We start from the raw sequence: 13,958 nt of genomic DNA on the forward strand, positions 1-13,958 counted from the left end.
CCTTCTGTTCTATTGAAATGTACTGAGAGACTACTCATAGGCTTCTATGCTGCTTGTATAAGCAGGCTTTTCTCCCCCATTTTAACTTGCAGAGCGTATGCTTCAAGCCAGGTGCTTCAGTTTTGCTCTTTCATTTGAGATGTTCATCATCTAAGGCCACAGAAAGTTTGTGGTCAGCCTTGCACTGGGTTTACCAGGTATTGATTTTCACAAAGAACCTAAGAGCCTATTTTGCGCAGGGAACCCGTGGAGGAGACGTGCACCCTGAGATCATAGAATCACAGAAGGCTTTGGGATGGAAGGAACCTTTAAAGCTCATCCAGTCCATCCCCCTGCCATGGGCAGGGACAGCTTCAACCAGATCAGGGTGCTCACAGCCCTGTCCAGCCTGGCCTTGGATGTTTCCAAGGATGGGGCATCTCCCACCTCTCTGGGCAACCCCTGCCAGTGTTTCACTACCCTCATTGTAAAAAATTTCTTCTTTTTATCCAGTCTGAATCTGCCTCTTTTTGTTTAAAACTGTTACCCCTTGTCTTGTCGCTACTGGCCCTGCTAAAAAGTCTGTCCCCATCTTTCTTATTAAGCCCCTTTTAAGTACTGAAAGGCTGCAATAAGGCCTCGGTCACCTCCCGGGTATGTCCACCTGCCTGTCTCCAGCTTTACCCGCCACGCTCCACCCTGTTCTCAGAGACCTTTCTTCTACCCTCGCTCTAACCTAAATCCACTAACCTCAATTAACTCAACTGCAAAGCCTGCTCTTAACGAGTCGCGCGTCTGTGTTCCAGTGTTTGGCAAGATCAATCGTTGGCTGGTTTTGTGTTATGACCTCCTGCACCCAAGGAGAGGAGACGCTGTCCCAGAGGTGCGCACGCATACCTGCGCGTTCACAAATCACGCCAAGCCTGTGTAATTACCCATAACTAGGGTCATCCTTGTCCCCTAAAACATTAGAGCATGTTCATAAACAGCTAATAAATCTACAAACGAATAACGACTTTGCACAAGAGAAGGAGAGGGTAGAACAGTGCTCAGCCGTTTCAGTTTGCTCCAGAAAGGGAAAGCTCAAAGCCGCTGCGGTGGTCTGAGGGACGTCGCTAGTGGCACTGGAGCTGCTTACTGAAAGGGCTGAGCAGGGCACAACGCACACGGCCGTCGCAGTCATACAGCCCTGAAAACCACGCAGGTGGCTGTGAACCCCAGCAGATAAATCTCTGAGGCCAGAGAATATGGCTTCACATACCCAGCTAGACCAATTTAATTAACTATGAGAACATTAATTATTGGCTGTTGCTGTTTTTATTTCAGAAAAACCAACTGGCATTCTACCATATCAATATAATGCAAAAGAGCCACTAAAACCAGCCTGATCTCAGGCCCTGAACACTTTAGATTGATGATAATTTCTTTGCAGCTCTTACTGGCAAAGAACAATTTTTTAAATGGCCCCAAAACCCAATTCATAGACCAGCTAGAGGAATCAAATTTCCTCAGATACGTAAAACCTCCTGTTTATCACCCTACGTAGGATGTGATAGACATCGTTGCACATTTTCTGCCACAAGTGATTTATGAGTAAAGCATATTGTTCACATAAGCTTCATATATAAAGAACTGAAGCATTGTTACGTGGACTTGAGGAAACACATAGCAATTGTCTCCCCTCACCTTTGGTTGAACCTCCCAGTACTTTCTGAACGGCACGAGGAGCTGCAGGAGGTCGGGGTGCTGCCTCTGCCCGCGGGACGGCAGCTCACCGGCTCTGTACCACCATCACCGTGACGGCACTCCTCGGGAAAGGGAGTTTCAGCCCCCTCTGCTTGTGACACTGCCATAAAGTCACATCTCTGCTGTAAATGCAAGCCAAGAATTACCTTAATTACATAGAGGAGACGGGTACAAGAATATATTAGAATGAAAATAATGGCTTTTTCCCCCAGAATCAATACGCAGATGAGTGAACACAGCACATCCAACAGTGCCCTTCGCAACAAAACCACATGAAGAAATGCACTCTGAAATAAAGTACTGCTGTACTATTTCGAGACCAATCAGGCAGCAAACATGTTCCCAAAATTAAAGTTAATGTAATGAGATGCAAATTAGCTATTCTACACAGTCATTGCACGTATTATTAAAGATAGACCATACTTGTTTATTTTACTTTTTCAGTGTTTAGGGAAAACATGCACTACATAAAGAAGCCCACCCAGTACGATCATTTATGACTTCCCGAGGAAGATGGGAGCGTTATCCATGGGTACAGAAGCAGAGCTTTCCTCCAGACAAAGAGATGCTCCCCAGGCACCAACACGGAGCTTGGTTTTTTCCCCAGTTTTCAGTGGGTTTTGGACTGGTAATTTCAGTGCAATTCTGGTCAGCTAATACTAGTCTTAACTATGATTACAGCTTTTGTTAGAGATGGCCGAATCCCTCAAACAGAGCCTTAATCCTTGCCTGAGGTTTATAATTCAGAGCAGACCTCCAACCAGGCTTTTAAGCCATTTTTGTTTTCTCCCAGCCCCAGAGACTGTGAGTTGCTCATGGCTCAGGCAGGGGCTCAGGACAACAGTAAAGGGCATCGTTAAACCATGGCATGGATGCAAATGGCTTTCATTCAACAAACTAAACCATTCTTAAACAGAGCCTTAGATCTCCAGGAGTGAACTTTACTTCCAGGAAACACAACTTAAAACCCCTTTAATGCAAGGATTTCTTTGGTCTTTTGTTAGCTCTTGGACTGGTGCAATCATTACTCTAGAAGAGAGGATTTGTCAAATCTCTGGTGGAAACAACATACAGCGGGTGCCTAAAACAACGAGCCAGGCCTCATCTGTATTTCCCAATAAGAAATGGATATCTAATGTCTTCATTTGCTGAGATGAATTCATTTCTGGAAACATGCATAAAAATCAAGAGCTGCTTTATGTTTAAAGCATGAGCTGAAAGCATGAGCTGCCTCATGTTTGAAGAAGCCTACGAGTCCAGCCAGAAATATGATAAGGTAATGCAAAAAACCAAGTAAGAGTCATTAATTTGATACGTTCCCCTGGCAGTGTTCTTTCTTTGCTTCTTCAGGAAACGACACCTTTCCCCTTCCTCAGAACCCAGCAGCATCAGGCTTGCCCTCCTTCCACAGCATTTGCCCCAAAATGAAACGGGGACAAAACAAAACAACACAAGCTCTTTCACATCAAGCTGATGCAGCCTCACTGCTAAGTGCTTCACTATTTCAGAATAAATATCATTTCCAGTCAAGCACTGATTTTATGTGAGAGCAGAACAATTAGGAAGGCTTTAGGGGTCTTTTCCCCCTCCTCCTTAAAAAAAGAAGACGGCAACTAGAAGAGAGGTCATTAAGGTACCCATGCAACTCCATTCCTTTTCATAGATCCAATATCATGGTTAAAAATATCTTTGCCTGACTTGATACAACTTCTGACTTGCACTAAAAGAATCTTTCAGAGAGGAAGGAGAGTCAAAAGAAAAAGGAATGGGAAACTTCAGCAACTCTGTGGTCCTGAAAGAAGGGGGGAGGATGAAGTCTCCTGCTGGAGCAGCTTCTTCCTAGTGTTTGGACTTGGAAAGGAATTGCCTCTGCTTCCCTATTACTTTGTCCACTGACAGCCACCGAGGCTCACGCAGATGAAGAACAATCTGGGTATCAAACACCATCATCTGCACCCTCCACGCTTCACCCCCGCCGTGCCGAGGCTGCACAGACACGTGTGGGGTTTGCAGAGGGTCTTCCCTGGACGGATCAGCTCTCACCGCCTCTTGCACACCTCTTTCACAAATGGCGACACAGAACGAACCGATTTCCCTTAACTACTGCATTTTTCTTTTCATGATTATCTCCTTTAAAAAGGCACAAATTGAAATTGAGATGCAGAGCCGGTGGCCTCTTTTGAGCTATGGTTATTAGCTATGTTGAGGATGAAAGTGGTATGACTCCCTAGATAAATATATAGTTCATTAAAAGTGTTCTGGATCACTATATTCTACTGATCAAAAGCCTAAATCACACAGTTAGTGACATTAAGGAGCTATATTATGATTTGAGTTATATCTGGATAAAACCCGTCACGAGAACCAAAGGGAAGCCCGGGCGCTGCCGTTGGGCAGCGCAGTGCCGGGAGCCAGGCACTCGCACATCTCTGACCCCGGCACACACATCCCAAGGCAGAATTTCATCCCCAGTTTTCAACAGCTTAAACAATTTATGCTGCTTTGGAGTAGCAGCCTGCGCACACGGAGAGCCTGTGGTCTCTTCACAGAAATGCAGTTTGTTAGGTTCTTCTCATTTGGGTTTTAAATAGGCGTGCAAATCCAACTAGCACTGCACTACTTCAAAAGCATTTTAAAAACCACAACTAAGATACATTTCCAGCAGTAGCCCAGTGGAATGCTAGGAATTTGGGAAATATGCACATCTTTCTGTGTCAGGAACCTTCAATTTTTAAAGCGCATTTGTGCTAAGAAATGTGCAGGTCTGGAGGGCGCACTGGAGGGAGCAGGCTGCAGGAGAAACGCAACCGGTGATGGGTCCAGTTCTTGAGCACTGAACCGCTGTCTCACCCCAAAGACAAGAGCGGTTGTGTTTGCAACGTGGCCTGCGAGCGAGCTTGCAGCACCAAAGCCCTGCCTGCTCCTTGCCGGCGGAGGAGCCGATCTCTCCCATCCGAGGATGGGAGGCAGCCTCTCCCTGCAGCCCCGGCTCCAGCGCCTGCGCATCACCCAGCGCCTGCCTCGCGGCCGAGCGAGAGCCCGCGGGGTGGGAAGCGCCGGCGCCCGAGGGCAGCCCTGCCCCGCCTCAGCCTCCCCTGCAGCGGTGCCAGCAGCCCGACCCCGGGCACCGCAGCACCTTGCCTTCCCCTTTGCCCATCGCTTCTCGCCCGGCCGCCGCGCTGACCCGTGGGCTCAAGGCCATCCTCGCACAACTGTCCGGTTCGGGTTGTACCCGCAGTTTCAGGAAAGAAAATTCCCTCTAGTGGTATAAACCAGCACAACAAAGCTCTGCTCAGGTCTGTGTGGGCCCAGGCCCGCTGAGGGTATATTTTCAAGAAATACTTTCTCATAAGAGAAGTATTGCATTTTACAGAACCACTGATTACCGGCTCTTGCCATTGAGTGCAGCAGAGGCATATTTACTGCTGGGAAAGTGATGCCTCTCGTATTCAGGGGATAGCACAGTGCAATAGTTCTAGGGTTAATTCAATCAGCAGTATTTAAATCATGCCTGATGAAATATTAATTCTGGAGAACAACTGCATGCTGATTTACTCTGAGCTACTAACATTGACTGAAGGTGATTTTCTCATCTCTCTCGTATTACATTTTCTTTACAGTACACAGCTTAATACAGACCCCAAAATCAGAAACCCACAAAGCCTCCTGTACGTCCAGACTGTGACTCTCTTGGTCATCTTGAGAGATCTCTGCAAAACTCCAGCCTAACCTTGTAAGTCTCTTCTAGAAATCTGCCACTCTCCCATTTCCGATCATTTCAAATCTGGCTCAATAAAAGCCATCTGAGACAAAGGACATGAATACTGATGACAAGTTTTGCATCCAAATTATGTCTCAATCAGTCAATTTTAAAGAGAGCACAAGTCTCTTGTCCAGCTTCAGGCTTCTTCAAGGACACCGTGAAGTCCAGCTGATTCTGCTCCTCTCTACGTCCCCTTCCAAGAGCCTCAGTGATGGCAGGGGGGTGCCCGGGTCCCACAGCACCTGCGGCAGCTCCCGCTCCGCACCTCTGCTACCCGGCGTGGCAGAGAAGCACTCGCCATTGCGCTCGCCCCGTTCAGGCAGGGGCTTGTGCTTCTCTCCCGGCTGCCGTCCCCGGCACAAGTCAGGCACCACACCGGGGGCAGGGAAGGGGCACGCCGCTCCACCCCAGCACCGCCGCGGCTGAACCACAGCTCCCACTGACGGCTCGGACCCCTCATCAAGCTGCTACACCAGCGCTGCAGGTAAACCCGCGATGCTGCTGATGTGCTGCGGTCTGCTGCCATTTTCAGAGGTGAAGGACCCCTAAGAGGTGTCCGGCACATAGCCACAGCAGCAGGACGCATCTCTTGAGTGCCAGATGCATAGAAGCCCCCTGAGGATTGCAGCCTTGCAGTGCAGGGACCTCATAACCCTGCTTTGCCCCACGCCCAACCTCAGCTAACGGCAGATGGCAAGAAATCGCAGGAAACTGCTGGAGAGCGCAGCTCTGGAAGGACCAGCGCCCTGTACACCAGCACCCACCCTAGCAGAACCAGTCTGATACTTACTTATTTTTAAAAGGTCCGAGTAAACTTAAACCAATGTTATGGCAGAAAAACAGTTAGACCAGGACATTGCAGCTGCACTTATAGGGAGGAAGTGATGGAGACCAGGACTTCTTCGCCATGACCCATGGGCACTCGCATCCCAATAACACCCTAGTTTGTTTCAGGACTTTCAATGCCTATAGCTTTCCCAAGGATTGCATACCAACTGGATCTGGAGGAATAACTGAGTGAAGATTTCCAAACAGTCTTATTTGACTTTGAGCTGTCAAACTTGTGTCAAACTTGACTCAAACTTGTGCATGCTGCAGCCCTGCTGCAACCTTGCGACAAAGGCAAGCGTTCAGTAACTACAATTATCAGCAAAATTTTAGTGTTAGGCAGCGCTGGCACTGAAACTGGTTAAATTTTCTGCACAGGAGATAGCTGTGTTTTGTACAGTTCTGGCTATCAAGAAGTCTAAAGGCGTTACCTGTAGGTGGGTGAAGTCTGACCTTTGCTTTACAAATGGGGAAAACAAAGCACGGAAAGGAGATCTGCTGAAACGCTGCGTGACGACCAGCACACCTGCCAACAGCAAAGCCCTCGGATCCAGCTGCCTTCCCACCAGGGCCACCCGTCCCCTTCGAGAAGGATGAAACTGCAGCACGGGGGAGGCACACATGGAAAGCTAAGGATGGGTCCATGGTGGAAATGAAGGACCACAACCGGGGTGATGGAGATGGAGCAGGAGCACACCAGCATGACACCGCAGGTGCCACTCGTCGGTGTGAGATGCTCCCAGCAGGACGCACCCTCGGGCCTCCCTCCAGCTCCCTGTCCTGGGAATGCTGGCATGGAGGAAGCGGCGCTAGGGTCTGCCTCCATGCGTGGAAGGCGCACAGAGACAGGAGGGGCTGGGTGGAAGCGGCTGGCGGATCTGGAAGGAGCGATTCTGGTGCCTGCTGCCGGCACGGGGCTGAGCCACGCTGCTGCTCTGCCCAGGCGTCCCGCAGCACAGCGGGGACGTTCCCCACGGCTGCCTGGGGTCCTCGCAGCTGCATCGCCAGCAGCGTCCGTTTGCTACGGGCCTGATCCATCCCTCTCCTACCCTCCATAGAAAGACAGCCACCGATTCCCGCTCTCCGGGAGAACCACAGCCTGCTGCTTCTCTCTCCTGTTTTCCTTATTGCCCTCCTGTAGTTTATGGTGCCTGATCCTTTTTTAATTGGATGTTTCTGCTTACCCCACCGCTTCTCTACATTTAAGCGGGACAGCCCACAGCTGTAGGAACTGCTGCATTTAGGTGTGTTTGCAATTAGACAACAGCTTTGCTAATCAAAAGCAGGAGAGTGCCAGTTGTAGACTGTTTCTCCCTCCCTGCTTCCCGCTCTGGGAGTTCTCGTCTAGGCATTGATAAATTAAACTAGGCATCTCCTTTGACTAAGATGGATGGCAAGCTTAAATGATATCCACCGAACAAATGGCTGATTTGTGTATTCTTCCATTCAGGATTAGGCTAATAAGATGTTCATTTATGGATCTATTACTCAGTCATTTAACTGCTTGAAATAAGAGGACCAGGCAAATCCTACCATCCAGGGATTGTTTTCCATCTTTTTAGGCCATGTTTTAGTGGAGGGTTTGCTAAGGTAATTAAGTGGGACATATCAAAACATTCATTAAGATGACACAGTACTTTAAAACATATTAGAAAAACTCAAGGTGTTTGAAGTCTCCAGGTATAAGGCAGCTGTGCTCCTCCTCACCCCGCTTTTCCTTTTTTGCAGTTGCTGAAAGGATGCACGATCAGGTTGCTTTAGACTGAGAAGTGAAAAGCAAAACTGAAGCCAAAGTCACTGCCTGAGCAGGCCCTGGTGGGTCCCTCTGCCCACTGGGATGTTTGGGGAGCCACGAGCTACAGCAGCCCGGTCCAGGGCTGTCCCCGGGCAGAGCAGGTCACCCCAAGGTAGGTCCTGATTGCTGTAAGACTGTAATGCATAATTTCAACATCATTTTAGGGGCAAGTCTGTATCTGCTCCAGTGATGGAGAACACAAGGTCATTCACATTTGATTTTTACGGAGGCATTAGCCTTCTTTATGCCTCTCTTGTCAACAGAAGGGAAATGGTTTGTGCATACCCCGCTCACAGCTGCTCAGCCACCGCTCGCGGTGAATGCGTGCGGCGGAGGGGAGAGGCAGCCTTACCAACGCGGGGCTGCGGCGTTCGGCGGCTAGCTCCCCAGGGCCCCTGACTCAGAGACTTTTGGGGACAACAGGAAATTACACAGCAGATCTCTTTTTAGAGCGAAGATTTGCAGTCACTAATTACCCACACCCAGTGTATGGAGGCTTTGTGTCCTGATAAACAAACTGGCACTCCAGCATCTGTGAGGACAGCCTGCTGCGCTGGCAGTTAATTCAGGGATGGGGGCAGGCTTTCTGCTTGAAGAAAAATAAAAAGCATCAGCTGTCTGGTTCTGCTAAATTAAACCAGGAAATAACTAAAGACACTGGTATTTAAGTTGCTGTCATTAGGATCCAGCATTAACAGGCATTTCTGCATGAGCCAGCTTTCTGCAGCTCTCCGTCCTGCAGGACTCCTCCCAGCCGTTTGCCCCGCACCAGAAGCGCTGCTCCCGCCGTCAGACCGATCTCCCGGGCTCGCAGCGGTACGCAGTGTCACGCTGCTGCTCGGACGCCACGATTCGAGGCGTGGAGCTGCGCTCGGGGAGCGACAGGTTTGTTCACGAGGAGGGCAGAGATGACCTGAACTCACGCTGCTGCTGGGCAGGTTTTTTAGCTGATACTTCAGGATGGAGATTGCTGGTACTTTCATTTAAGTATTGGTGCATTGCCAAGCAGGGAGAGTCGCTAGGCAGGAGGGAGGTCTCCTGTACGTCTTGATTAAAACACGGGATCACACAAGGGTGGAAGATGCAGGCATCAGGCTGCTACGAGCTCACAGGCTGAGATACCTGGGCAAAGGCAGAGCTGGTGGACGTGCACTGGAAGGAGCAGGAACCGGTGGCAGTGGACACGCTGCTGGTTCTTTCCCGGCCCCATACCCACGTTTCTAACACACTGACGAGGTTCTCACACACCTTCCAGAGCTGAGGTTAACGGCTTTACCGCAACGCTGCCGTGAGACGGCAGAAACCTCCTCACTGACTTCAGGGCGCTAAAGACCGAGCTTAACACGCTCCACACCGGTCACTCGGGAATAGCTCATTACCCAAGATTTTGATAATGCTACTGAGCATTAGAGGCAGGAACACAATTATGCTCCAACAGGTATTTACCCAGCACTTTTGTCCTCTTGCCTAATTTTGAAGCATAGTGAGCTCTAAAGGAGCACTTTCTGTTTAAGATCATTGGTACCTTCTAGAGACAGAAAACAGGAGGGCATAGAAGAGTTCTTAATTTATACTTCATCTACTGGGTATTAGTTAATTTAACAGGTCCCTACATTCATACAACAAATTATCCCTCCAGAAAACTGAGCTGGTGCCAGGACATAACTGTTCCATTTAATATACCCGCTGTGCAATGAAAGCGTATCTCTTTATGTGTGCTGTCTTGTACTTTACATTAACAGAAATTCTTATGCATATTAGCGCTCTGTTTCCTCTAAGTAATGTGTCATTTCAAGCAGTTAAGAAGAAAATACAAATGTACCCTCAAGAAGTGCACTTTCATCTAGCAAAATGCTTTCTTTCCTGTCTGCTAAGGATAATAGGAGTGATTAGATTTAGCACGGGGTCAGCTGGAGAGAGCAGCAGTGCACCGCTCCCAGCAGAGGAAAGCCGCCGGCAGCAGGCAGCGCAAGCATTTGCAACACCATTTACCCCCGCTCCCAGCTCCTCTGGCGCAGCTTTCCTGCAGCGGGGCCCAAAGGAACCCACGGGCTCCGCAGGGCTAAATCAGACATGCGAGCAGGACACGGGCGAGCCTCCCTCAGCAGCGGAGCGCAGCGGAGCCAGGGCATGGCACGCACACCACGCGAAGCAGAGAGCACGAGCACCCACACGGCACCAGGTCCCGAGCAACCTCGGTGGGGGCAAGGCAGGTGCAGGCAGCTGCCCTCCCGCTGCCAGGCAGGCTGGAGCTTCTCCCCAAGCCATCTGCCCCCTGCCCAGCTGTGCCACGCTGCCCGAGTCGCAGGGCAGAAGGCAAGGAGAGGAGGAGACAAGACTGCTGACAGGAGACAGGGCTGCGGGGAGCAGGACCACGACGCGACGCTCCCAGCTGCGGCGCGAGCCTCAACAGAGCAGGCTGCTGCACCGCCGGCGCGGGCAACCGCGGGGAGGGAAGAGCGGCACAGAACCCACGTCCTTGCCGGCGAGCACGGCCGGCCACTGCTCACCCGCCACAGCGCCTGGACACCGCAGCAGGTCCCTACTCCTGGTTGTTGGGTTATCCGTCTGTCCATCCGTCCGTCTGTCCATCCGTCCACCCACCAGCCCTTTCTCCCCACCGGACCTTCGTACCCCGACTGTGGCTCGCAGGGACACCCCCCCGGCGTGCACCTCCCAGGGCAGCGGCCCCTCCACAAAGCAGCCCATGAAAAACCATTCCCGTGCTGGTTTTAATCTTTTCGATTCCACCCGCTTTCAAAAATCAGTGCAGCCCACTGAGCCGTGACCAAGTAAAAAGCTCAATCCTACATTAATTTTTTCTCTTTTGCATAATGCATTTAGGAGTGTATCTATTTTTTATTGCAGAATAATATGTCTGGTTTATATACTGCCATCTTTTTGATGCACTGAGATTCTGTGCAAACTCACTAGTCATCACAGGGAAAGCCAAATAAATAAAAACCATCGTGGCCCTGTTTCACAGCCACAATTATAATCTTTTCCAGGTACTGCTTGCTTCATTATCTGAGTGAACAGTTTTATCTTACCCACAAGGCAGACCTTCTGAATTCACAGTTGGCCAGATATAACCTGGGTTATTTAACTCAGTCTAAATGGTACTCTAATATTCCTCTTAACTGCTGCTCTTAAACAGTTTCCCCCTATAGTTGTTAATCACATTAAAAGGTATCGGATATATAATTTCCTTTAATTATGTGAAAATATTGGTTGCTTCCTTTCTTTGGAGCGTTACGTCCAGAGCAGCAATGATTAATGCCAAGAGTTTCAGAAGGTAGTCAGAGCAAGCTCATAATTGTTGATTTACGCCTTAATGGGAAGACACCTGCTTTTTTTTTCCCTTTTGATTTTTACTTTCTGTTTGAGTCCGAAATTATTCTGCATGTGTCATCATTACATTAATCAATACATGTTTTGTCTTCCACAAATCTGCCTAATTGCTTTTCTCATTTAGACAGCCCTAGAGTCATTTGCTAATGAACATCGTCACACACTAATATGGCATGGAGGATTTACATGTGGCACTCTAAGCAGATTTAGAAGGAGAAGGGGAAGACTTCAAGCTCATCATTACAGGTGCTGGAGCCTTCCTGAGCTGTTGGCGTATAACTGTTGTATCGCAGCCTGGAAATTGAAGACTGGCTCCACTCCCCACCAGCACGGTGCTAATTGCACCGTGGGGAAGCTGCTGCCTACCCCTCCTCAGCCAGAGCATGCTCACGTTTGGCACGGACGAGAGCTTCCCGTGGAGGTCCAGTGCTCAGGGCTGTGCACGTGCCTGCTACCGTCCCCAGGAGGGGGAACACACACGGGTAACAGGCCAGCATTTCCATACAAGAGGATGGTTTATGCTCAGGTCACCTCTAACCCTCTCGTATGAACAGCGTTGCCACTTCCCACGCGCCCACGCCAAGCCCTGCTCTTGAAGCAAGACTTTGGACACACAGCAACGTCCCCAGGCCCCAGCTTGGAGCCACAGGTCCAGGGTAAACTCTTCCCATCTCCTGCTCATCTGCAGCCTCCACATTTGGGGAGACAAACGCTTTCAGCTGGGGGTTTATTGATATTTAACTCAGCAAGCCCTGCTCTGACAGAAGAGCTGGGGACTGGTGGCACACAGAGCTGAAGCACCAGATGTTCTGGCAACGGCTGTCAGCAACTGAGGAAAAGCTGGTGCTGCACAACCGGGATCTGCTCCCCCTGCTCCATCGACGGCAAGGGGAAGCATACGTGTTTCCTTGGGATCGTGCTTCCACACCACGGGAGGACAACAAGGGGCTGTGTCATGGAGAGCATCGACGGGGGAAACGTCACCTCCATCATGAGGCCGCAGGCTTGCCCAGGAGGGGACACAGCACGCGTCCATCTCATCCCGGGGCTGGCTCTTAAAAGAAGTCAAGACAAGATAAAGAGCCACCCGTTGCAATCATCACACTCGTACTGTAAGTGGTTCCTGCCAGGTGCAGCTGAGGTCTTTTCATCACATCGCGAGCCCCCGGTGAGTTATCCTCCAGCCTGCATGTCTACCAGGGCAGGGGGCAGAAGGGACAAAGCTCTACTCCCACTGAGTCAACCTTTTTTGAGAGAAGATGAAAGCTGAGAATATTTAATGTCTCTCTGACTCTGGGTTTCTGTTCTCATATTGTCACAGTACATTTAAAACTCTGCCAATCCTCAAGAATTTGCAAATATTCCACATCTTTCCTTCACACCAGCAGGTCCCTCCGAGATTATTGCAACACATGTCAACCTCTACTAATATTTGGTAAGAAATATACAGTATAAAAGATTTTAGACCATAAAACCACCACTTCTGTTGGAAACTGAAATGCTTTCAGACTCCAAGCAGGGCATTCGCTCTGCCCAAGTTCACATCTAGCTGATAAGCTAAATTCAGGGCACCTTTGCCTAAAGAAGATACCACAGGCTCCGAGCCATAGGGTCATTCAAACCCACATGCAAGAAGGGTGACATAAGAAACTGCAGAGATGAAATGAATAACTGAGACTCTCTAACGAATTGCTCTAATTTCCCCACGTTGCCTTCCTTACCACCCTGCAGCAAAGGTTACAGAGGGAGGAAAAACGTGCGTGCTGTCCCCAGAGCAGCCCAGGCTCTCACAGCTGCCTTGCTGTGAGCCCTCCAGCAACCCAGATCATGTCTTCTGGGATAAACACGATGGGCAAAAATTTGTAAAGTGCCAGGAAAAAAGAAAGCAAAGCAGTTCAAAAATAAATAATCTTAAATACAGTGCTGAGATTTTCTGCACCCCAAACATAAATGTGTGCTTGGGTTTTCCTACCATGGATCCAGAGTCCTTATTTTTTCTGGAGGCCACAAACGATACTGAGCCTTATATGATACTGTAATAGGAAGTGCCTGAAATGACAAATTAAGAGAAAGAGTGTTTGTGACAGTGATAAAGGGAAAGTTTAAGGCTTGTATTTAGATAAATTGGCTGGAAAATTTGATCCACACAGTCTTTCAAATATGATTATACAAACATAATTTGCATAAATATTATAATTAAAATTGTGCCTATGGCATATTAAAAAAGGGAAAATAGTATTAAATGATCAAGGCATTTGAATGTTTGAAATATCACTGTGTGATGTTTCATGCTATCCATTAAATAAGTAATTTATTGCAAAACCTATCAAAGCAAAAGGAAATTAAGTCAGATAAGGCTGGCTTTTTATTTTGCAGGCTTTTTTGCAGAGGATATCGTTACTTTCAGAACACATTTGATTTTTCCAAGGTACTAACTCAGAGTAATTATAATACTGGATCTGCTTTAGAGCTGCGACGGTCCGGGTGCAGTAACCG

Source organism: Platalea leucorodia (genome assembly GCF_965183815.1).
Source record: "Platalea leucorodia genome assembly, chromosome: 16".
Taxonomy (NCBI): Eukaryota; Metazoa; Chordata; class Aves; order Pelecaniformes; family Threskiornithidae; genus Platalea; species Platalea leucorodia.